The sequence below is a fragment of the Kogia breviceps genome, chromosome 5 (assembly GCF_026419965.1).
Source record: "Kogia breviceps isolate mKogBre1 chromosome 5, mKogBre1 haplotype 1, whole genome shotgun sequence".
NCBI classification, from domain to species: domain Eukaryota; kingdom Metazoa; phylum Chordata; class Mammalia; order Artiodactyla; family Physeteridae; genus Kogia; species Kogia breviceps.
The window spans coordinates 115,835,273-115,861,577 of NC_081314.1; positions in this window are offsets into that span (position 1 = coordinate 115,835,273).

The window sequence follows — 26,305 nt, forward strand, 5'->3', positions numbered from 1 at the left end:
GAAGATGCTGAAGCTGAACTGATAGTACACCTAGTCCTTGTTTTGCGCAGTGATGAGGTATCATAAAAATTACTGTGAAAGCTGAACCATACAAAAGAATCTCAATAATCAAAAAGAAAATCACAATTGTTTTACAACCTTTAAAATGTTTATCAAAGCATTAAAATCCCTCTTACTGTAGATTATAAATGTAAAGGAAAATTTAAACAATAGCAAGACTAATATTTATTTAGCACACAGTAATTTAAAACATTTGAAATGTAAACAATTAATGTGTTTGGTTTCTTTGTATAAAACATGTCAACAGTAGCTTGATTAGCGCTTGCCTTTTTGTCATATAACTTCCTATACAGAGGAAACATCTTTTATATGCCTTGGTGAATTGTACTCCTTTCTAAGTTTAGATCCGCTTCCAACATTCTATAGTTTGAATTTTCAGTTCCATGAAATACCTTTGAGAATTCCTTTAATGTAGTTTTGCCAGCATCACTTCTAGGAAAGCTGTATCCTTGCTGTGGCAACTGCTTTCCTCATTTGTGTCAATAAGCCCATCTTCAGTGAACTAGTGACTATCTAGCTCCATATCCAGAGTTTCTTCCATGTTGGAGTTGTCAACATTCCCCCAGCCAGCGTTTTTTATTCTTTTCTTTTTTTATACACAGCAGGTTCTTTTTATCTATTTTATACACATTAGTGTATATATGTCAATCCCAATCTGCCAGTTCATCCCACCACCACCACCCCCATGCCCCACTTTCCCCACTTTGTGCCCATACGTTTGTTCTCTACATCTGTGTCTCTATTTCTGCCTTGCAAACCAGTTCATCTATATCATTTTTCTAGATTCCACAAATATGGTATTTGTTTTTCTCTTTCTGACTTACTTCACTCTGTATGACAGTCTCTAGGTCCATCCACATCTCTACAAATGACCCAATTTTGTGCCTTTTTATGGCTGACTAATATTCCATTGTGTATATATATACCACATCTTCTATATCCATTCATCTATTGATGGACATTTAGGTTGCTTCCATGACCTGGCTATGGTAAATAGTGCTGCAATGAACACTGGGGTTCATGTGTGTTTTTGAATTATGGTTTTCTCTAGGTATATGCCCAGTAGTGGGATTGCTGGCTCATACAGTAATTCTATTTTTCATTTTTTAAGGAAACTCTATACTGTTCTCCATAGTGGCTGTATCAATTTGCATTCCTACCAACAATGCAAGAGGGTTCCCCTTTCTCCACACCCTCTCCAGCATTTGTTGTTTGTAGATTTTCTGATGATGCCCATTCTAACTGGTGTGAGGTGATACCTCACTGTAGCTTTGCTTTGCATTTTTCTAATAATTAGTGATGTTGAGCAGCTTTTCCTATGCCTCTTGGCCATCTGTATGTCTTCATTAGAAAAATGTCTATTTAGGTCTTCTGCCCATTTTTTGATTGGGTTGTTTGTTTTTTGATATTGAGCTGAATGAACTGTTTATATATTTTGGAGATTAATCCTTTGTTGATTAGTTTGCTAATATTTTCTCCCATTCTGAGGGTTGTCTTTTTCTTGTTTATAGTTTCTTTTGCTGTGCAAAAGCTTTTAATATTCATTAGGCCCCATTTCTTTATTTTTGTTTCTATTTCCATTACTCTAGGAGGTGGGTCAAAAAAGATCTTGCTGGGCTTCCCTGGTGGCGCAGTGGTTGGGAGTCTGCCTGCCGATGCAGGGGACGCGGGTTCGTGCCCCGGTCCGGGAGGACCCCACATGCCGCAGAGAGGCTGGGCCCGTGGGCCATGGCCACTGGGCCTGCGCGTCCGGAGCCTGTGCTCCACAGCGGGAGAGGCCGCAGCAGTGAGAGGCCCTCATACCACAGGAAAAAAAAAAAAAAAAAAAAAGATCTTTCTGTGATTTATGTCAAAGAGTGTTCTTCCTATGTTTTCCTCTAAGAGTTTTATAGTGTCCAGTCTTACATTTAGGTCTCTAATCTATTTTGAGTTTATTTTTGTGTGTGGTGTTAGGGAGTGTTCTAATTTCATTCTTTTACACATAGCTGTCCAGTTTTTCTCAGCACCACTTATTGAAGAGACTGTCTTTTCTCCATTATATATTCTTGCCTCCTTTGTCATAGATTAGTTGACCATAGGTGCGTGTGTTTATCTCTGGGCTTTCTATCTTGTTCCACTGATCTATATTTCTGTTTTTGTGCCAGTACCATACAGTCTTGATTACTGTAGCTTTGTAGTATAGTATGAAGGCAGGGAGCCTGATTCCTCCAGCTCTGTTTTTTCCCCTCAACACTGCTTTGGCTATTCAGGGTCCTTTGTGTCTCCATAGAAATTTTAAGATTTCTTGTTCTATTTCTGAAAAAATGCCATTGGTAAATTGATAGGGATTGTATTGAATCTGTAGATTGCTTTGGGTAGTATAGTCATTTTCACAATATTGATTCTTCCAATTCAAGAACATGGTATATCTCTCCATCTTTTTGTGTCATCTTTGATTTCTTTCATCAGTGTCTTATACTTTTCTGAATACAGGTTTTTTACCTCCTTAGGTAGGTTTACTCCTAGGTATTTTATTCTTTATGTTACAGTGGTGAATGGGATTGTCTCCTGAATTTCTTTTTCTGATCTTTTGCTGTTAGTGTATAGGAATGCAAGATATTTCTGTGCATTAGTTTTATATCCTGCAACTTTACCAAATTAATTAATTAGCTCTAGTAGTTTTCTGGTGGCATTTTTAGGATTTTCTATGTATAGTATCATGTCATCTGCAAAGACTGACAGTTTTATTTCTTCTTTTCCATTTTGTATTCCTTTTATTTCTTTGTCTTCTCCAATTGCCATGGCTAGGACTTCCAAAACTATGTTGAATAATAGTGGCGAGAGTTGACATCCTTGTCTTGTTCCTAATCTTAGAGGAAATGCTTTCAGTTTTTCACCGTTGAGAATGATGTTTGTTGTGAGTTTGTCATATATGGCCTTTATTATGTTGAGGTAGTTTCCCTCTATGCCCACTTTCTGGAGAGTTTTTACCATAAATGGGTGTTGAATTTTGTCAAAAGCTTTTTCTGCATCTATTGAGATGATCATATGCTTTTTATTCTTCAGTTTTTAATATGGTGTATCACATTGATTGATTTGCATAGATTGAAGAATCTGTGGTATAAATCCCACTTGGTCATGGTGTATGATCCTTTTAATATGTTGTTGGATTCTGTTTGCTAGTATTTTGTTGAGAATTTTTTGCATATATATTCATTAGTGATATTGGTTTGTAATTTTCTTTTGGGGGGATATCTTTGTCTGGTTTTGGTATCAGGGTGATGGTGGCTTTGTAGAATGAGTTTGAGAGTGTTCCTTCCTCTGCAATTTTTTGGAAGAGTTTGAGAAGGATGGGTGTTAGCACTTCTCTAAATGTTTGATAGAATTCACCCATGAAGCCATCTGGTCCTGGAGTTTTGTTTGTTGGAGGATTTTAAATCACAGTTTCAATTTCAATACTTGTGATTGGTCTGTTCATATTTTCTATTTCTTCCTGGTTCAGTCTTGGAAGGTTATACCTTTCTAAGAATTTGTCCATTTCTTCCAGGTGGTTCATTTTATTGGCATAGACTTGCTTGTAGTAGTCTCTTAGGATGCTTTGTATTTCTGAGGTGTCTATTGAAACCTCTCCTTTTTAATTTCTAATTTTATTGATTTGAGTCTTCTCCCTGTTTTTCTTGATGAATCTGGCTAAATGTTTATCAATTTTGTTTATCTTTTCAAAGAACCAACTTTTAGTTTTATTGATCTTTGCTATTGTTTTCTTTGTTTCTATTTCATTTATTTCTGCTCTGATCTTTATGATTTCTTTCCTTCGCTAACTGGGTTTTGTCTATTCTTCTTTCTCTAGTTCCTTTAAGTGTAAGGTTAGATTGTTTATTTGAGATTTTTCTTGTTTCTTGAGGTCGGATTGTATTCCTGTAAACTTCCCTCTTAGAACTGCTTTTGCTGAATCCTGTCGGTTTTGGATTGTCATGTTTTCATTGTCATTTTTCTGTAGGTATTTTTTGACTTCCTCTCTGATTTCTTCAGTGATCTCTTGGTTATTTAGTAACGTATTGTTTAGCCTCCCTGTGTTTGTGTTTTTTACATTTCTTTCCCTGTAATTTATTTCTAATCTCATAGCATTGTAGTCAGAAAACATGCTTGATATGATTTCAATTTTCTGAAATTACCAAGGCTTGATTTGTGACCCAAGATGTGATTTATCCTGGAGAATGTTCCCTGTGCACTTGAGAAGAAGTGTAATCTGCTGTTTTCGGATGGAATGTCCTATAAATATCAATTAAATCTATCTGGTCTATTGTGTCTTTTAAAGCTTGTGTTTCCTTATTAGTTTTCTGTCTGGATGATCTGCCCATTGGCATGAGGTGTTAAAGTCTCCCACTATTCTTGTGTTACTGTTGATTTCCTACTTTATAGCTGTTAGTATTTGCCTTATGTATTGAGGTGCTCCTATATTGGGTGAATATATATTTATAATGGTTATATCTTCTTCTTGGATTGATTCCTTGATCATTATGTAGTGTCTTTCCTTGTCTCTTTTAACATTCTTCATTTTAAAGTCTATTTTATCTGATATGAGTATTGCTACTCCAGCTTTCTTTTGATTTCCATTTGCATGGAATATCTTTTTCCATCCCCTCACTTTCAGTCTGTGTGTGTGTCCCTAGGTCTGAAATGTTCTCTTGTAGACAGCATAATATATGGTTTTTGTTTGTTTGTTTGTTTTTTTAATCCATTTAGCGAGCCTGTGACTTTTGGTTGGAGCACTTAATCCATTCACATTTAAGGTAACTATTGATATGTATTTTCCTATTACCATTTTCTTAATTGTTTTTGTAGGTCCTTTTCTTCTCTTGTGGTTCCCACTTAGAGAAGTTCCTTTAGCATTTGTTGTAAAGCTGGTTTGGTGGTGCTGAATTCTCTTAGCTTTTGCTTGTCTGTAAAGCTCTTGATTTCTCCATCGAATCTGAATGAGATCTTTGCCGGGTTTAGTAACCTTGGTTGTAGGGTCTTCCCTTTCATCACTTTAAGTATATCATGCCACTCCCTTCCGGCTTGTAGAGTTTCTGCTGAGAAGTCAGCTGTTAACCTTATGGGAGTTCCCTTGTATGTTGTCATTTTTCCCTTGTTGCTTTTAATAATTTTTCTTTGTCTTTAATTTCTGTCAATTTGATTACTATGTGCCTCGACATGTTTCTCCTTGGGTTTATCCTGCCTGGGACTCTGTGCTTCTTGGACTTGGGTGGCTATTTCCTTTCCCATGTTAGAGAAGTTTTCAACTATAATCTCTTCAAATATTTGGCTGGGTCCTTTCTCTCTTCTTCTGTGGCCCCTAAATGTGAATGTTGGTGTGTTTAATGTTATCCCAGAGGTCTCAGGCTGTCTTCATTTCTTTTCATTCCTTTTCCTTTTTTCTGTTCTGTGGCAGCGGATTCCACCATTCTGTCTTCCAGGTCACTTATCCATTCTTCTGCCTCAGTTATTCTGCTATTGATTCCTTCTAGTGTATTTTTCATTTCAGTTATTGTATTGTTCATCTCTGTTTGTTCGTTCTTTAATTCTTTTAGGTCTTTGTTAAACATTTTTTGCATCTTCATGATATTTGCCTCCATTCTTTTTCCAAGGCCCTGGATGATCTTCACTGTCACTACTCTGAATTCTTTTTCTGGAAGGTTGCCTATCTCCACTTCATTTAATTGTTTTTCTGGGGTTTTTATCTTGTTCCTTCATCTGGTGCATAGTCCTCTGTCTTTTCATTTTGTCTATCTTTCTGTGAATGTGGTTTTCGTTCCACAGGCTGCAGGATTGTAGTTCTTCTTGCTTCTGATGTCTGCCCTGTAGTCGTTGTGTTTTTTTTTTTTTCTTCTATGACATCATTTACATTTAATTCCAATTTCCCTTCCCGAAAAAATGTTATTGCTTATCATTTCTTTGCTGCACTTTCATCTTTGTTGGCCAATTTCCTTTCCCAGTTATCCATTTTTGTAAAAATTGCACATGGGTTTATCATGGGATACTAGGAATCAACAAATATACTAATAACTACATATAATCTGTGCATAAACTGAATAACACACAGTGACTGCTTACTAACATACTCTGAAATAAGTTATTTTATTGGCCAACGATCATGAATCACAGCCGTTATTTACATGACAATTTATAGACTGAAGAGCTATCAAAGAATTCACTTTTTGCAATTACTTGGTTAATACGTTATGGTAAATGAAATTTGAATTGTGTTGTTTGGAAATGGTATTATTTAACTAAAACATGGTGACTAAAGGAATGTTGGAAAGGAAGGACTGTTTGGCTGGAGTCCTGTGATGGTGTGGGGAGTGAGAGTTGAAAAGAAAATGAAAACCAATGATAACTTTAAAAATTTAAAGTGGAAAAATGGTAACATGAGTAAGTGATATAGAAATAAACAATAGAGGAATTGAGAAAAAATGAAGTTATTGACTTTGAACCTTTTATGTTTTAGGTACTGAGGTTAATCCATGTGGAAATGTCTAGCAGCTGTTAAAATTTCAGTCTGTACCTCAGGAAATTTAGGAACCAGAGATACAAATTTGAACACCATCCATAAAGTGATGGTAAACGGAGTTAGGAGTTAAAATTTCTGAAATCAGACCTTTCTAAGAACTCACATGTATTTGGTGTGTGTAATAACAAACCAAGAGAAGGGTAGGTAGTAGTATTTCGAGAGACATAAGGGAATCCAGAAAATGCAAAGTTATGTGACAAAAGGAAGTGGGATTTTAGAACAAAAGTAACAGCAGCAATGACAAAAGGTAGGTAATGGTAAGAAATGTTGCTGAGGAGTAAGACAAGTCCTAAGTGAAAAGCCATGATTTGATCTCCCATTTAGATTGTCAATGGTGATTCTTTAAGGGAAAACTCAACAGAATGCTGGGAGGTAGGAGGAGAAGGAGACTGGGAAGATTTGGTGAGTGGTCAGTGGACAGCTAATGACTGGCAAATGTGAGTTTGTTAGAAAAACAAAGAAAAGCTTGATAATACACCTGGAGATAAAAAGCATAATCCCCTTTCTTAGTGAAACTGAGGGCAATCATCAGTTAGATCCTTAAACTGTAACTTGCTTAATAAATAATATCCTACAACCTGCCCTTACTGACTAAGCTTGCATTTTTTTGAGGGGGGTGTGGTGGAAGTGCAGAGTCTTAACCACTGGACCACCAGGGGAGTCCCTAAGCTTGCTTTAATTGTTCTTGCAAAATGCATATCCTCTAAGCTTCACAGAGCTTAGACAATATATCACATGACTCCTTTAACCGCCCCCTATAGATAACACCTCTGATATATGGGTCGCTATAGTAACAGTTGCTTAAGTAGTTCTTCAGGAACCCGGAGCTAGTCTTGCCCAGTTCAAACCAATGGAGGCCACCAACCATTCAACTGGGCTTGCACGAGGGCCCAATAAATGACCTTTTGACTTCAGACGGTCAAAACTCCACCCTTAGATCATACTAATGCCACCATTTTCTGAACATTCATCCCATGAAGAAGCATGTAACTCAGATATGCCTTCTCAGAACACTGACTACTTCATCTTTTCCTTGCCTCCAGTCATCTTTCTCCATGCCTCAGACCACCCTGCTTCTCTGTCCCATAAATATCCCAAGTCTCTTGTCTTTGGGGAGGAAGATTTGAGACTTGTTCTCTGGTCTCCTTGCTTGGCTGCCTCAGGAACAAACCCCTTCTCTGCTGCAAACCTCTGCATCTCAGTGTTTGGCCTCCTGTGTGTCTGACAAATGTGCCTGGTTTGGTAACATTCGGAAAGGAGAGTGTACATTTACTGTCAGAGAAGGAGCCAGTGAGTAGAGAGATAAAAATTGAAGATGTAAGTTCAGAAGTGGAAAAGACTGGAGTTGAGAGAACAGGCTGAGTGTGATTTGGGCAATTCTTCCACAGACAGGTAAAAGGAAGGAGATATCAAATAAGATTTTTAGGTGAAAAGGAAAGAAACTGGTGGACACTTTATTAGCATCTCTTTTCACCTTGAAGAGTAAGACTGCAGCATCAAGTTGAAAACTTGTAAAAGCTAAAAACTGTTTTTAATACTCATTACAGGAGCTGATTAAACATATCTAGAAGAATTGCCTAGTAGATGTTTAACTTCTTCTGGTAGGTTAGAGCACCTGAATTTGACCCATTGATAAGATTAATTTTTTATTATTTTTTTTCTGTTACAATTCTTATCAACCTGAAAGTTGGATGGGAGAAAAGGAATGATAGTATTTCTAGAAGGACAGTGATATAGCAGAAAGTTAAGCACGAAAGTGATCTCTGAGTGTCAGAAAAGGCACTGTTAAGAAGGATGTCTGAGTGAGGAGAGTAAAACCAGGTTGAAAAAATTGTGAATATATAGGAATTGGAGGACAGGATGATTGAAAAGTTCAAGTTTATTAAGGAGTGGCAAGCAATTCTTAAAAAATTCTCTTTACAGGTGTTCAGTGAATGTTCACCAATGTCAAATACTTTATCTTCAAGTTCAAATACGTAATTACATTGAAACTCTAGGGTGCCTCTTTAAGCCCTGCATGTTTATCTCCTTTTTAGAGAATTATGCCAGACTGTTGGATCTTTGGTTTTATTCTCAGGAAGCTTTTTTTCTATGGGATTTATTTTTGACATTATTCAGTGTAACTCATTTTTGTTTCCTTTATATCAAATAGATTTTCCCACAGATTTAAGAAAAAAACTTACTATGTGAAAGGGAGATTTTGCCCTCTCCCTTTCTTTTAAAGAAATAAAACCCAATAACTTTGTGTCTTTTGGGGAATGAGCTGGAAGAAACAAGTTACAAGTATCTTTCCTTCTATTTAATTATTTCCATTGGGGTATGGTGTTTGATAAACTATGAACTGGGAATGAGTGTAATCTGTTCATGTTGTGAGTTTGGTGTGCGTATACATACATCAGTTCTATCAAGTGCTTTGGAACCACCTAGAGAAAGAAAATCCTTGCTCAAAAGGGGAAACCTAATATGGATTAAGTTTTGAGCTAATGTGCATAAAGAGAAGTTAATTCTTTTACAAATAGGATCACCTCCTAAACTGGAGATTGGTCGAAGAGCTTTCCTTAACTTATATCAGAATTAAATGTTAAAATCAAGAACTAGAATCTTGATATGTTCAAGAAAGGTGTAAATATAGTCACAATCAACCTGAAGACTCTGTATACTTGCTAAAGTTGTTAGAACAGTAATTTTTTGGATTTAACAACTCTATTCACCAATATGTCTTCTGGCCTACGAAATGGAGAAATCTGTCCATAGCACTCTGAGGAGGCAGTGGAAGAAGAAAAGATATGCATGCTGATGTAGCCAGCCAAGAGAGCTTGGCATAAGCAAGCTATGGCTAACAAGTGAATGTATACGTGAATATGTGCATGCAACATTGGTTTAAGTGCAGGCTCTAAACTTCTGAGTTCATCACAGTGAAGCACGGCAGTTCATACTTAGTCAAAAGTTTGGTTCAAAAGTGCTCCGACATCGCAATTGCTAGTTATGTGTTGACTCAAACCCCAAGGAACTGGTCTTCACTGTAAGATGCTTTTGAAATTCAAAAAGGTTTCTTTAAACAGCAAAGCTTCAATTTCCTGATTTTAATGGCTTTATTGTGGTTTATAGGATAATGTTCTTGTTTGTAGGAAACATACCCTCGTTTATTTAGGGGTGATGGGGCATCAAATCAAATCTTCAGGGGGAAAAATTTTATCTTTATTGTACTTGCAACTTTTCTGTGTGTTATTTTAAAATTTAAAAATAGAAAAAATAAATGCATTAATGCAGTTTTAAGTAAAAACAAACAAAAACAAAACAAATAAACAACAAAAAAACCCTCTGCAAAGCTGATGAGCTGGTGAAGGGGTCTTGGGAGGACAATACTTTGTCAGTACTGAGGGGATTGAGAGTGTTTAAATTTCTGTGTACACCCCCATATTGATTTCCCATCCACCTGATTTCCAAACTTCAGTTTGCTCCTGCTAGCCAGTCCATGCTTCTGTCATCCTGCCTTCAGACTTCTGATCTCTATCCCTCCTTTTGTACCCAAAGTCTGCCGGTTCAAAATCCACTTTGAATTTCCCTAAAGGAGACAATGTAAGAAAAGCATCTAGCATGTAGATGTGTATTGGTTTTGAATGCAATAGCTGAAATGAACTTTATTTCTTGACCCTCTGATTTCCCATTCTTCTGAACTCATAGCTTTTAACATTTCCCAGTGACTTATCTTTTTCAGGTGTTGTATTTCATTGCTATGAGCATTTTATATATGTGTGTTTTGTCTCCCTAACCATACTATTATACAACCTTGAAGCTCAATTCCTTATATGCTATGGCTCTTTTTTTAAAATTCACAATGTAGTGTATCGTATAGTGACACAGAGAGTATGCTCAATTAATTTTTGTGTGAACAAATAGTTTTTGCCAAAGAAGAGAATTTTCTCCTAAACGTATCATTTATCCTCTTGATATTTTGCCTACAAAGGCTCATGCAATGTAGTTCACCAACTCTGAGGTACTGAAATGATAATCTAATTTTAATTATGCAGTATTTCAAACTGGGAAGGCTGATAAGATTTAGCTATTTTATTTTGCAGGTGAGGAAACAAAAATGTTTACTCATGACTTTAACTTCTGAAGACAATAGAGGAAACAGTAGCAACAACCAGGACAAAAGCCATGTAACACTTATGCAGGGTTGCCATCTACCCCAAAAGATGTTGTCTGACTTTTCTCCCCTGACTGTAGAAATTTAGTTTATCTGAATTTTCTACAATACAAATTTGAGACATAGGAATAATTTCATTACTTTTAAACCTAAGTCACTTTCATACTTAATTCTTCATAAAAATGTTTTCTGGGTTATGAAAAGAATTAGAATTTCTTATGTTTGGCCTGTCTTACAGTAAAGAGGTAGAAAATAGAATTAACTGAAACAAAATGGTGTGTTATGTGTCACTTTAAATTATTCTTTTTTTTTTTTTTGAGCTTGAGTTTTTCCTCATGATTGACCTTCAGATGCTTCTAAATATCCTTCTGCCACAGAACTGAGTAGACTAGCATCCGGCCTTCCTAGGTTATGAAGTACAAATTGAATTCGCTCTCTTGGGGCTTAAGCCTAAGTAAGGTCACTGAGTGTCTTTTAATGGAGATTTATGAATTGAATAGTCACAGCTTACTCTTTTAAAGTTAACATCCACCTATAATCAAAGTCCATTTATGTTCTGGCCTTGCTAATTTTAGTGATGACTTTATTACAAGCTGATTCTAGCAGTACTTTTGGCAAATTCTGATGCGAAATAGAACTGAGCAATGTAAAAAATAGCATACTAAATAGTCAACATTTGGTGACATTCTTTTAAAAATGCCAAGGCAATCATTCAAGAAACATACTGTGTTCTAATAGTGTACTGCCAGCACAATGCCAGCTGTGTGTGATTCATCATAAATTCCCAATATCATGTTTCTGAGCACTGCGGCGGTGGGCAAGAAATATATAATATGACACTTTCCCTCAGATAGCTTCGAATCTATTTGGGGAAACAAAGCAAGAGAATGGCTATATGTTTAAAATTGAGAGAGGGGAAAAGTCGTGGTAAGATGGAATATTTAAAATGGTAATTTTCTTTTTGGAAAATGGATTATAATTTGCCCACAATACAGGGAAGAATTCAGACCCATTGATGGAAAAAGCAGATGAAATAGCATTAGTGAAGACCAAAATGTGAGCATGAATATCATATGTCAGAGGACACAGGAGGGCAACAGCCAGAAGAGAATAGACCATTCTTAGTGGGGCGTGGTGGTGAACAAGGCTGAAGATGTAGATTAACAAAGGAGTTAATACAACTGAATAGTGCACCTAACGGAGAATCAATACAGTGTATGTTCTTGAGCAGTGGAATTAGATACTGACATCATTCTTCTGCAAACATTAATCTGATTGATGCATTAAGATGATTGAAACAGGAGAGAGGTGAGAGTCAGAGAAAACAGAGATTTCCAACTCAGAACTACTGCTGAGAAAAAGGGAATGGAGAAGAATTTATAAATATAAAAAGACATTTTAAGGAAGAAACAATTGAGCACTATGACTTAGCTGAAGAAAATGGAAGTGAAAATACAGTCAGCAATACACCAACCTTACAAATGGCCAAATATCTATGAATAATAAAAACGTTCAGTGTGTTTACTTAGCTCTGCCACCTTGACTGTTCAATGAATTTATTCATTAAAAGGTAATGGATCAATGTCCCGCCAAGTATGTAGGAGGATAGCAAGTAACAGGAACGTGGCCTCACCTGATGCTGCGCTCAGCCAAGGGAATGAGTACCCATTATGTTTTACAGACTGCCCTTCATGACTGTTAAACAGGGGTCAAATCTTTTTCATTTATGACATAAAGCACTGCAGTTTCCCAATGTTGATGATGCTTTTACCCTTGTGCAAAACCCTTTCTTTCTTTGAGTTTCCTGCCACACTCTATCCCACAGCTGTCATTCTCCAATCATCTGTTACTCTCGAAAAATGTGGAAGCATTGATACCCTAGACTTTGCTTCCCTGACACTAAGATCTGACATGAGGGTCTGCTGCTTTTCTGAAATTTTGAACTCCAGCATACCTTGGTATGACCACAATCTCTCATTCTTTCAATCTCTCTCACACCTGCATTCCTAAGGCCAGTAATTTCCTAATGATCATCAGCTACTTTTGCTTTCACCAGAAATACATAACATATCCTCAATTCCCTTGCAAACCTCCCATGATACCACAAAGCAAAACTCCAATCCTGAATTTATGCCATAATCTACCACCTCCCCTTACCTACTTGAGATACAATATAAAAATGGCCATGCTCTTGTTGGTTCTTACTAAGACCAGATTTAAGAACAGAAAAGCTAGTTCCGTGACCTCCCCTGATGGGCCCCCCTCCCCCTCCCACTGTAGGCAACCCAGTGGCCCCGGGCCCGTGCAGTATTTCACTTGTTAACTGTATCGGACCAAGACTGAGTTTTAGTGACTAGGTGGTCGTGATTTCTGCCAGTGGACTTAACAGGAGGCAGCAGAGTGGAGAAGAGTCTCCCCGAGGCTGGCAACGCCCAGGGAAGCAACTGTGGCAGTACTGCCCCTTTGCAGAGGCGCGCTGTATTGAGGCCGTCACTTCCCTGGGGTGTGGGATTGCAGGAGGGAGAACTCCGAGCGCGCTGACTCCCCCGAGGCAACTCGCAACGCAAAACCTTCATTTTCCGCCATCTTGGAGGGTTGTCCTCGCAAAGAAACATCGCCGCAGTGCCCGGATTTGCCCCGCCCACCGGCTGCGTTTAGGCGTGGCTGATGAGGAACCTTGCAAGACCTCAGTAGCCCTAGGCCTCTTTACGGGCAGAAAGGTTAGGCTGAGGTTTCGGGAGGAGCCTTTGGGGCCCTGGCCTGCCCGCTGCCAGAACGCGGAGTCTCTGCCTCAGCTCAGGGCCAGCAGCCTGGGTGGGAGAGACGCTCCGCCGCCAAGGGCTCGGTGGCAGAGCAGTTCTGTGGCTCTCTTCCTCCCTGTCTCCGGGCCTGGCGCGGGGTGCCAGTCACCCCGAGCTTTCCCTGCACTGGCGTGACTCCAAAAGCTCACTTCTGCCCTGGCTACAGCTCAGTGCCCCCTGCTGGCTGGCACTTTTCTGCTGCTTGGAAGGAAAGAAGTAAGTGGAAGCCATGTGCCTGCCTTGGCCAGGCTAGAGGCAGAGGCACCTGTCCAGGGAAGGGAAGGGGAAATGTGGGGCTTCTGGGGGCCGGACTGGCCTAGAAACATGTACGGGGAGGGAACAGAGAACGAACCTCCTCCCCGGAGAGTCATGGCCTGTGTTTGAGGTGTTGGGGAGCAGCAGGCGTGTGAATTGGTCTGCACTTGGCTCTTACCTTGGGCCAGGCCCATGCGGAGAGGTAACCTGGCCAGACCCACGGCGGCCTTCCTGGGAGGGTGGCCCCTGCACCTGTGGGCCTGGGCCTCCCAGCGCCTCCCCAGGGCTTTTCTGTCAGTGCCAAGGAGCTTCCTCAACCAGCCTGGCCAAATTGCCACGTGCCGTTTGCCAGCATGTGGGAGCTCCGTGTGTGTCTGAGAGAGTGTTTGTAGAACTGGATAGTCTCTTTCAAAACGGCCCGGTAAGGGAAAGGAGTGTTCCCTCCAGCGCCCAGAGAGCAGGTCGTCAGCGGGGCTGGCGGAAGACCCTTTCCCCCTTTCCCAACCAAAGAGACTTCCTAGGATTTGTAGACGTCAATCCCGAGTCATCCGAAGGGGAGATGGGCAGGTGGGCAAGGGGGAAAGAAGGGCGGGCGTGGCCACTGCACTAGACGGTGCTGGTTTTGGTAAATTGGGAGCAGGCATAAGGGAAGGTGTCCCGCAGGCAAGGCCCCGGACTGCTGGGAAGGGGCATCCTCATTGCACACCCTGCCCTGCCCTCTGTGGGGTGGGTAGGGTCCGTGAGAATGTGCGAGCCTTCCTCTTCTGTATATAGAATGAGCCACTTGTGCGCTTGTTGCTGGTCTTGTGACTTTTTTTTTTTTGCGGTACGCGGGCCTCTCACTGCTGTGGCCTCTCCCGTTGCGGAGCACAGGCTCCGGACGCGCAGGCTCAGCGGCCATGGCTCACGGGCCCAGCCGCTCCGCGGCATGTGGGATCCTCCCGGACCGGGGCACGAACCCGCGTCCCCTGCATCGGCAGGCGGACTCCCAACCACTGCGCCACCAGGGAAGCCCTCTTGTGACATTTTTTGTACACTGGTTTGCTACTTGTGGCAGGAAGAAACAAAACGAAGAGTCATTTCAAGCCAAGCTGTTGTTTTGGAAACCTTTCTTTCGGTGTCGGTTTTGTATTATATTTGAAAGAATTCTTCGTTTCTGTTGGTGTTGGTGTTAGTGTAGTAGAGAGAATCAGATAGTCTGACTTGTGATGTTTTCTGCTAGGAAATTGGTAGTGCCTCTGTCATCCCGCCCTCCTGCACCCAAATCCTTCCTCATTCCCAGGGTGGAATTGCTATGCGCTGGGCAGACCCCTTCCGTCACCTGCTCCCACAGTGGCTCCCGTTCGAACCGGTCTTGTGATCCCCCGAAACAGCTGTAAGGAAGAGTTATTTTTGCCAAGCTGGCTCTTGGGTGCTTTGTACCCCCCACCAATTTGCTCACCTCTTGGGACATTTTGTAATGATTTCCAAAACATTTTGACTCTACCAAAATGGTTTCTGTGGTCACCTTTGGAAATAACTGGTCATTAATTTGTGTACTTAGCATTCTGAATTTTAGTCTGAGATGTTTCTGTTGAAGATCGCTGAATGAAAAGGAGCCCCTCACCCTGGGGCTTGCTGTTAAATGTTTCCTTCATTTACTGTTATTAAAAGATTTATGAGGAAAAGAATAGACATGATCTTTAACCTCAGTGGAATCCTTATATCCAAGAATACATCTAGAGAAGAAAATAAAGCTGAATGTTTTCGACTTTTAATCTTTACCCACTATCTGAAAAAAACAAAAAACAAAAAGCAAACTACCAATGGCTGTTTCTGTAATTTCTCACGCAGTGAGCCCTGCGTGTGTGCATGTTGATGTGTATACATGAGTGTGTGTTTCTTTCCAGGGAACAACACAGATTAAATAAAAGAGGAATCAATTTGCTTATTTTACTCTAAACCAATCCTCATTTCCTCAAACATCTTTTACTTAAGTTTCTGCCCCATGAATCTCTAGTTTTATTCAATATATTTTCCTTTTTCCCCTAAAATAAAAATGTCCCAAGGTTTTCCAGATTACGTGTTGCAGTGCAAGCATTACAAAGGGATTTAGCACTTGCAAACTTTGCTCCGCTGTTTAGCAAAATTTTAGATAAATGAAAAAACAAAGATAAGTGTTAGGTCCTATGTGCATATTTATTTGTGGATTACACATTATACCAAATGAAAATATAAAGATAAGAAAGGCACTTCAAATGTAGCATCATATTTATACTTGTCTGTACCATTGTGAGAATTACAATATTCTTTTATTTAAGAAAGCCAAAATCCCAGCATGTTTCCTTGATTCTCTCATCAGAAGGGATTAGCATACAAGTTTTCTTGACCTGAAAAGTAACCTTTAGCTGACAAATGCATGTAAGGAAATGAAAACCAGCAGTATTTCTACTCTTATCCATTTATTTCTGATCTCTTCTGATGTAAAAACATTTCTGGGTTCAAAAAACTATTGTTTTATATCTGCATATGTTAAGGAAAGCTTTAAATAATTAAGGTGTTTCCTGAAGTGAGCATACATGTAAATTTAAAATTTAAGGCTAAGCAATAAAATATTCTCTCTGAATTAAAGTGAACTTGCTGACATGATTCATTAAATCCTTAAAAATAATTCAAACTTCAAGAATTTTTACTAATGAATATTTCCCATATAGCTTGCAAATTAAGTTGGAAAAGTCTACAAAGAAATGGCTATCAATATAGAAATGCTGATAAGGCATGCAGATTCATGATTTTACTATAAAAGTTCATTCATGTGTTAATGAACTTTTATATATATATAAAACTTATATATATAATATATATATTATATATATAAAATATATATTTTTATATAAAATATAAAAATATATATTTTATTTATATATATATTTTATATATATATAAAAGTTATATATAACTTTTATATATATATAATGAACATATACATGGTTGTATATGTTTTGAGTATATAATTAGGAAACTCACAAAGCCAGTGATTTCACACAGTTAGAGTTTCCATTTTTCTAAATGTACCCTTAAATTCCCCAAGACATATGTTTATTGAAACAAAGTGTTACCAAAGGAAGCAGGCAATGTAAAGATCAGAGATGGATTTCTCAGAAATACCAAAGTTTCATGCAGTTTTGTCACCTTTCATTTGGCTTGGTGACACCATCCAAATAAAGTCAGCCTCATGAATGGTTCAAAAAGCAATTGAACAGTGTCAAGAAGTTAGAAATTCCATGGAGACAGGTACTATATACTTATTCTCTAAGTAATAATTTTCCCAGAAAATAAACTCTCCTTTTTGCATAGTTATAAATTATTCATTTTAACTTGATTTAGATATAACAATATTTATAAATCTGAAGATATTAAATTGATTATAAAAATTAGATTTTAAAGAGATTTTTAAATTTCTTAGTTAAAAATTAAGATAATGATGTACAGAGATGTGGATAATGTGAGTTTCCCTAGATCAAGCAATTTGTAGTTAAATTAAGAATAGGAGATATCTTTTTCTTCCAGGAAAAAAAGAAAAAGTTATTTATTAAATGCTGGGTTTTTAATAGGACACTGGCTAGGCATTATATGCTCATTTTTGTAACTGACGTGACTGAAACTCAGGTAACTATCCGAAAATTATATGGTTAGTGAATAGGAGGAGCAGGGTTTTGAATTCAGGTTTGCTTGACCCTGAAGTATAGTCCTTCCACTCTAACAGATTTCCTCCTACTTCTGCTACTTTTCTGTGATACTACAGAATATGCAATTGAGAAGTATTCATTGTACAATTATTAAATAGCAAATACATACAGATTTATGATGAATACGTTATGCACTAGGACAAGATTTTGGGAAAGCAAATTGGCAGTAAGCATCAGATACCTATAAAAGTAATTGAGGACAAACTTTCTGGAAACTTCCTACCCCAATACATTGGAAGGGCCTGCCTGTTACTGGACACAGCTAGAACCAGGTGCATGCATGTAGTTAAAAAAAAATATTCAATGACACTTGTTAATGATGGCAAAGAAGACTTTTTTCAAAGGATAGAAATAGGAACCATGGCACTAGGGTCTTGCAGTGGGAGAGAAAGACTGGGCTCAACTCCAAATATAGCATGGGTAAGTGGGAATTTACAACCAAGAGCAGGATGTGGGTCATTGTGTGGAAAATTATATGGAAACAACAGTGGTAAGGGGAAATTCTGCCTAAACCGTCCTAACAGAAGTCTTGCTGAAGGCAGGGCAGGGTGATCCAACATCAACTGAGGGATGATGAAAGATGAGGAACCCAATGAGATATCAAAGGTGATCAGATATGGAGGATGAAGAATTCTAGCTAAATCAACTTAGCAGGATTCTCGCTAAAACTGGGCAGTACAGAGACAAACATGGAAGTCTAAGAGTGGAGAACTAATTGAGAAAGTTAAGGGCAGCCTGAGTAGAGTTTGGTAGAGAACCTTTGTCAATGCCTTTGGGACTTTTTTGTTCCACCTTTTCTTTCTGTTCTTCTTTGTGTCCTGGAGTTTCTGAAACCCGCTTTCTCCACAAGGCTGGAACAGTGGTCACCAGCAGCTCTGGGTAGTTTTTCAAGGTGAAACAAAATCAGCTTTCAGCCACTCACCCCAGCTCCCACGATTCCTACTCATAAAGCTCTTTGGAAAGTAGCCTAATCTGCTGTGGACCATGGGTCTGTGCCCTGGATGAATCACAACTGAGCAGGGGTACAGAGAACTATGATAGGCTATGCTTGTATCAGATGCTCATCCTTCAACCAGTCACTATTGCCAAGAAAGTACAAGCACGTAAACAACAAAAAAGCCTGCTCCCTTCAAAACACTTTCCTCGATACTGGGAAAGGGTACTGTCCTGGAAAAATAAGACAATAAGTATATCTTACATACTCCGAAATATTTCCTCATTTGCTTAAACAAATTCAGATGTGTTCCAATCATTGTGGCCAAAAATGTTTAAATTATGAAATCAAAATATTTGTATTATGTATGACAAACTATACTAAAGAAGGAATCTAAATGGAAGAGATTTTTCCCTCATCCTCATAATTACCCAATCTTCAGATAGTTGTCGACTCCTCCACAGTCAAGGTGAGATCCAATGCAACCTCCAGGCCTGGGCTTGATTGTCTCAGGTAATCCCACAGTGATTAGTTCAGTGACCCAGACCTAAGTCAATCAGTGAATGGCCTTCCGCCACAGGGCTCAGGTAGCAGGACTAACATAATTCATGAGGGTGAACTTGGAGAGTTTTTCTGGGGATGACAGGAAAGAAGTCTTCTGAGTTTTTGTGAGAGAGAAATCAGGGGGAAAAAAATTTGTTCTTTGCTCTGCCACACATCTTGATTTGTGGACATGTGAAGCCTGGTACTGCTAGTGGCATTTTGTGACCATAAAGGAAGCTGGTCCTGTGGCTAAACCCGTGAAGGGCACAGCTGAGGAACTGCAGAGAAATGAAACCAGCACCATTGTATTAAAGAGAATTGAAGTTTGTCCTGCCATTGGGTATCCGGCTATCTAAACAAATTTATTTGTAGCCTTTTCTTCTGTTATTTATACTGCAAAACATCCTGAGACATGAAGCTTTAATTACAATATGATTACAGCCTATAAATATAAATGCTCAACCAAAGGGGAATGGAGAATAAGTTTAAAAATATTCACTCAGAGAACTATTCTGTTTAGTAACATTAAATGTTATTATCATGAAGACTATGTAGCAATAGGTTACTTTTAAGGTTACAAATAAATTGTTTACATTTTATTACCGGAACTATCAGTCAGCATCTGGCAATCATATTGTGTATCATGTGGTCTGACATTAACACAGTTAGGCTTCAGAGGTCTGACATCATTGGGATGAGATATTCCACAAAAGGGTCTACCCAGAATACTCATGCTTTATTTTTAAAATAAGCTAAGTATTTTTATGGGAATATTTGTATGATATGTTAAATACTTCCTGTCTTATTGGAGGAGAGCACATAACAATGTTTTCTTAATGACTCTGTGTCATCATTGTGCATATCAATTTTGTAGTGTATAGTAAAGTCATTATTTGAGGAGACGTTTACCTCAAGATGCTATGCCCTTTAAAGTCTTGGGTTAGTTTGCTGTATTTACTTTTTATAATTACTTTGTGTATTTTATGGTTTCTCTGACTTCTCCCTCTCCCATCAGCCTTTCAGCTGTCATTTCTTGCTGCTCTTTGATGGCCTGCCAATATAGTCATGCCCCCTTCTGATTTTCTGCTTCTAACCTGTTTTAGATTAGAAAGTCAAATAGGCACACTTTTTAGAACTGTGTTGAAAGAAGTCAAGACTTTTTAGTAAGAAATTTGTCTAACATATCAAGTTCTGGAACAGAACATTGAGCTCTTTTGTTTGGACTGTACAAATACTTCAAGACAGATGGAGTCAGGAAAAACTTTCACACCATTTTCTAATTACAAAATAAAGAGCTCACTTGTGTGTGGAAGGAATTCTTCTGTTAATCTCTTAAAATTAATGGGATTGTTTTGAACAATATTTACATTGAGTTAATTTGAATTTTGCCCTGAAGTAGGCTTGTTGCCAAGTGACATATAAATTTTAGATCTGTGATGAGTCTTCAGCTAAAAAGCTCATTAGTCAAGATGACATGATTCTTCAATTTACTGAGTGCATACCAGCTTCAGTAGTGTTCCTTAGTTGTTCCTAGCTAAGGACGGAGCTGGTCTGTTATCAGTACAATGTTTCTGTAGTGCTGGGATTTCCTATATGAAAACATCTAAGTAAACATGTTCCTTTTCTGTCCCTAAAATTACATGTTTATTCAGCTGAATGGGTTTTTGAAAGAAAAATGAACTATTGACTAAATATTTTTAAAATCTGCAGTACTTTGAATTGACTTTATCTTGAGTCTCAATGGATAGTATTTATTATACATCAATTTGAAGCACCAAGAAGACCATATGGAAATGATGCCTAAAATGTTTTCTTGATGCTTTAAATACAGTTATTTTTATAGTTATCTTTAATGTATTTACTTTGCTTAATAGCAACTTTTAGCCATTGTTCATCCATCAGCTAAGGCATATAATGTATTGTTTGGTGTAACAGTGTCATTAGAAGCAAATCTTTACTATCTTAATTTGCTAACTCCAGTTTTGCAGTTTTTAACTACAAATGCATATTTTTAAATAGGATCATAGAGAAAACATTTCACTTGGAGAAATTATGCCAGAATTAAAATAAATTTCTCAATTTTCCTTTTTCAAGAAGGATGAAACTTTGTTTTGAGAAGTCTCATAAAGTTTGAGCCTCTAAACAAAAAAAGGAGGGGGAAGATTCTAGAGCTCTCTGGTTTATAAGGAAGGTATTTGCTTCATGGGAAATGTCCCTCAGACTCAGTCCATATGGATTATCCTTTAAAATGTTTTCATCAGTTTAGCCTTTCTGCCTTTGATTGAAATGAGCCTCACCCTTGAATGTTGCTGAATTTATAGCTCTAGTAAAACAAACTCTTCTGGCATTTCCTACACACAATTGGGTTTCTTAGCTGCTAGAAAGATTTGAGCTACAGTACTTTGCTTCATTATTAAAGACATACGATGCCTGTCGTACAGATTTCCCCTTGGGCAACAGAGCTGATAAAGGAATAAAGAATTTCAAGAATCTGTATGTATCTCGAAAATAAGTCCCAAGGTATCTTTCTTTCATTTTTTTTAAGTTGTAGGAAAGCTTGCAAAATAATTTCCATTTTTATTTAGCTTTGTACTTATTGTGAAGCTGTGTGAGAATACAGCATTTACCAGATGAAATTATTTACCTTATGAAATAAACATATGTTATTTTACCTTTTTGGCCACAGTTGGTGATGGTAATGAGACCTTCCTAAAAATGGGAATTTGATGTCAGTCCTAATTAGAATCCTGACTGCAGGTATAATATTATTCCAAAGGGAGCAAATGTGGTTTTACTCCTGAATGTTTCACATTCTTCAACTCTTGAACACTCTTGAACACTTTCTTCATCCCAGGTAAACATTTTTGCACAGTCGGTTGTGAAGTGTTAAGGGTGACAACTTACATCCATCCTAATGCCTTAACGTCAGTCCAGTGGTTCTGTGATCAGAATGTCATTGTACTATCAAATTGCCAGGCCCCTTGCAAGCAACTTGGAAACAGAGCATGCAAGCTGCAATGAGATACTTCGTGTTTGTATGTCAGGGGAAAATGGAAATCTTAATCCAGATGTGCTCTCATGCACTGGGCTACATAGCTTCCTGCAGGTATATAAAATGGCCGAAAGTCTCCTTGTGTTAGTGCAAAGGATGGCAGCTGAAATAAAGAGGGGGGATGGACAAGGGTAAGACATCTGCTAGAAATCAGCCTTGAAGCAGGAGCTGGCAGTGTTGCAGAGCAGTTTTTCAGCTTCTGCAGAGTTGGCCATTGACAGACTTGAATCTAAATGTCACAAGGGAGAAAAGCACATTCTAGAATTAAGCATTGAGTCCTTTAATTGTCTAAGTCGTAGGTGATAGACCTATACAAAGAAAATGTTATAGCTATACAGATAAAGTGCTATGGTTGTAACTGTAAAAATCTGTTATCAATAAATACAGAATTTTATTCATGATATGGTCCCCAAATTTGCAGAAATCCCTTTGGGTCCCAGACCTGAGCCAGTACATCATAAAGAGTCACGCTCATAGGAAGTGTTCTGTAAGTACTTGTTAACATAACAGTTTCAGATTACTGCTTAACTTGTCTTGCCCAAGTCTATTGAACGATTGGCTATAGAAAATGCATTTCTTAACTTACTTTTTGTCTAAGTATAAGGCTGAAGTAGACTCTAAAGAGAAAGTATATAACAGACCTTTTAGTTTTATAGGGGAAGAAATTTGGGCCCATAGAAGTAGAACATTTTGGTAAAAGTCACAAACAGAGAAGGTTTACAGAAGCCAGGACTAAAAATTAGGTCTCTTAAACCTCAATATTGTGCTCTCCACTCTTTAAATAATTGGAATGCATCCATATTTTTGACTATGCTAAGGGATTAGAGAATAATTTTTATATATTATTCTGAAAATAATAAACAATGTTTATTGAGCATGTTATTTGACAGGCACTATTCTTTATATAAATTATTTCAGTAAATCCTCAACAATCCTATAAAGTAACATTATCTCAATTTTACAAGTAATATTACATACATAAGGAATATTTATATGTTTATTCCTATACATAAATATGTATGTCTATTTCTGTCTCTGTCTCTCTCTCATCTATCTGTTTTTGTGTCTACAAAAAATAAGTAAATGCAGAACTGGTTAAGCACGTGTGTAGTCTATGTAAGAAGACTCACTCTATTTCTCTCCATAAAACAACACAAATGGCCAGAAGTTAAGCTTAAGCAAAGAGCAATCAAAATGCTAGGAGTGAACAACAGTATCTCAGAATATACAACACCTTTATTTCAAAGACAAACAAGCAATACAAATAAACACATGTAACTTACTGTCTACCTAGTATTTTAGCAAATATACACCCATTTCCCAATATTATTTTTAAAGATCTTTATTATGCTAAAAATTCTCAGTTGAGTCTTGAAAAACTAAGCCAAGATGTAACTGGAGAAAATGGAAAGTTTTGTAACATTAAGAAATGTGATTATAGTTGTCTTTGTGATCCACAATAGAAAATATTTACATAATCACAGTGAGACAAACAGTAAATATGCTGAATCAAATACTGTAAAATAACTCCATTCAGTTACTGGGAATGGAATATGGGTGGTGGTAACAAAAATGGAAAGCCCAATCTTCAATCATTATGACAGGCGGGTAGTAGTCGATACTGTAAGTAGATTATCGAACAGTTAACTCTGGAGTAAAAACAAGAGGAAAGGTAATTATTTTCCCATTACTGTGTTTAAACCTGCTCTGTCAGATCTCCTTCCCCTTCCCCTAAGAAAAAGCAAACTGTGACTTCTTTTTAGGTAGATGTCCAGACCACTCCAACTTAAACCTTCAGTATCATCTCTAGTTCATAGTTTTCCCCCTCCTCCAAGGTCAGGCTGTCCTGAACTAGGCTCAGAGACCTGCACTAGAGTATTATAGCATCTGTCCTTTCACTGTCCCCCCAACTCTCTCCCATCCTCCATACTTCCTGGCTTCTTGGTTAGTGGGGATGAAAGGGGTGAAGAACTTAGGGCAAAAGTGGCAAAGGTCTTATGTTATTGGTGCTTTTGTATTTCAGTCACTGATATCTCCGATGTGGTAGGTATTGGCAGGCTGGCTCTCTTGGAGATCATGTTAGAGGTTTTCTGGGGGGACTGCAGTAATCTCCAACCTGAACGGTTGCCTGTATTGACTAATGTGCTCTTTGGTGATGTGACCTGACCCCTACAGACTGGACACCATCTGTACCTGGTACAGAATAGCCATTCTGAGATGTCCTCTGTATTCCTTCCTTGATTTTGTGTGAGATCCCCTGTTCCTAAGAACTCTGCCTTCTTATCTCTTCATCTATTTCCTTCCTTGCTTGAAGCACATCCTGAAAGAGCTTCCTATGATAGGACCCTTCAGAATTAGATTGTTTGACTTCTTCCATGTCTGAAAATGGTTCTTTTCTACCTGCTCACTTTATTAACCAGTTTACTGAGTATAATTTTAGGTTGAAAGCCTTTTCCATCAGAAATGTGAATGTGGTAATCCCCCATCTTCTCGAGCAGGAAGGAAACAGAGAAATGGCATGAGGACTTGAGCTCTGGCTTCTTTGGTTTCAATCTTACTCCTGATTCCTGCCAGGACTGACTATATTTTTCACAGAGAAAAATTCAGCTTTTCCAGTCCTATAAAATTTGATTACTTGATTTGTAGGCATTGTAGATTGCTAGTCACAAATGGCGATCCATTGCCTTAAGGTCCTTTTGGTTTTTTGACACTTAAAAAATATTGTTAAGCACATAAATTTTTATTTTTCACTGAAGAAAAACTTAAATATAAGGAAATGCAAAGACCTTATATACATAGTTAAATGAATTTTGAAAATGTATACTCCCGTGTATTCAACACCCCGGTCAAGGTCAGGAATACCTTCAGTTCTCTTCAAATTAATCTCTACCTGACATAAGCAACCACTGTTCTAACGTTACCATCATAAGTTAGTATTTTTATAGTCTTCTTCTCTTGCCAATTTATCTAAGTCAGAAATAATAAAAGCATTAAGTGTTTACTGCTACCCCCCAAAAGCTCTGTCTCCTCCCTGCAGAATGATGGCTCTTTATTGCTACCCATCTTATAGAATCCAAGTCAAAAAGAGTGTATCAACCACAGTTTTCTGTTTCCTTTTCTCCTTTATCCTATCTAAGGTAAGACAGCTGGGAGAGTAAGTGAATTGGTGCAGGAAGATATTTTGATTTGGGAAGAAAAAAGAAAGCCCTTGGATATAGTTGAGCCTGAAACACAAGTGATATTATTAGGGATAGGGCTAGGGTTAAGATAAGTGCCATGACGGGTGTGCTTCAGAGCAACTATCTACTCTTGAACTTTACAGAAATGGAACTGTATGGTATGTAATCTTTTGTGTCTGGTTTTTCTTTGCTCAACATAGAATTTTTAAGAGATTCATTCATTGTGTTGAGTGTATCAGTAGTTTATTTTTAAATATTAATATTATTGTTGAATAGTATTCTAATATATGACTATACCACACATTGTTTTTATGTATTCCTGCTAAGGAAAACTTAACCTGTTTCCACTTTGGGAATACAGTTGACTAAAACTGCTATAAACTTTATGAGTTTTTGTGTATAAAATAGATTTTTTAAATTTCTCTTGGTAAATATCTACAGAAATAATTTCTTTGACATAGGTAAATTAATGTTTAGCTTTATAGGAAATGCCAAACATATTTTCAAGGTGGTTCTACTGTTTTACCCTGTCACCAGCAATGTATGAGTGTTCTAGCTGCTCTACATCCTTGCCAACATTTGGTCTGATCAATTCCTTCAATTTTTTTCTAACTGATGTGACGTGGTATCTCATTGTGGTTTTAATTTGCATTTCTCTGGTGACTAATGATATCGAGGATCTTTCCATGTGCTTATTCTTTTGTGAAGTATCTTTCAGTATTTTACCCATTTAATATTTTGTTTTTCTGTTACTGAGTTGTAGGAGTTTAGATATTCTGGATTCAAATCATTTGTTAGGTATACGTATTACCAATATTGTTCCAGCCTTTTCATTTTCTCGATGAACAGACATTTTAATCTTAAAGTGCAGTGTATTGTTTTTTCTCTCTTGTTAATGCTTGTTTTGCCTTTTCTCAGAAATTTTTATTTACCCAAGGTTCCAGGAAATATTTGTCCATGTTTATCTCTAGAAATGTTATAGTTTTGGTTTAATGTTTTAGGTCTATGAACATCTTGAATTAATTTTTATTGTGAGATAATGAATAAAGTTAATATTTTTTCATACTTTTA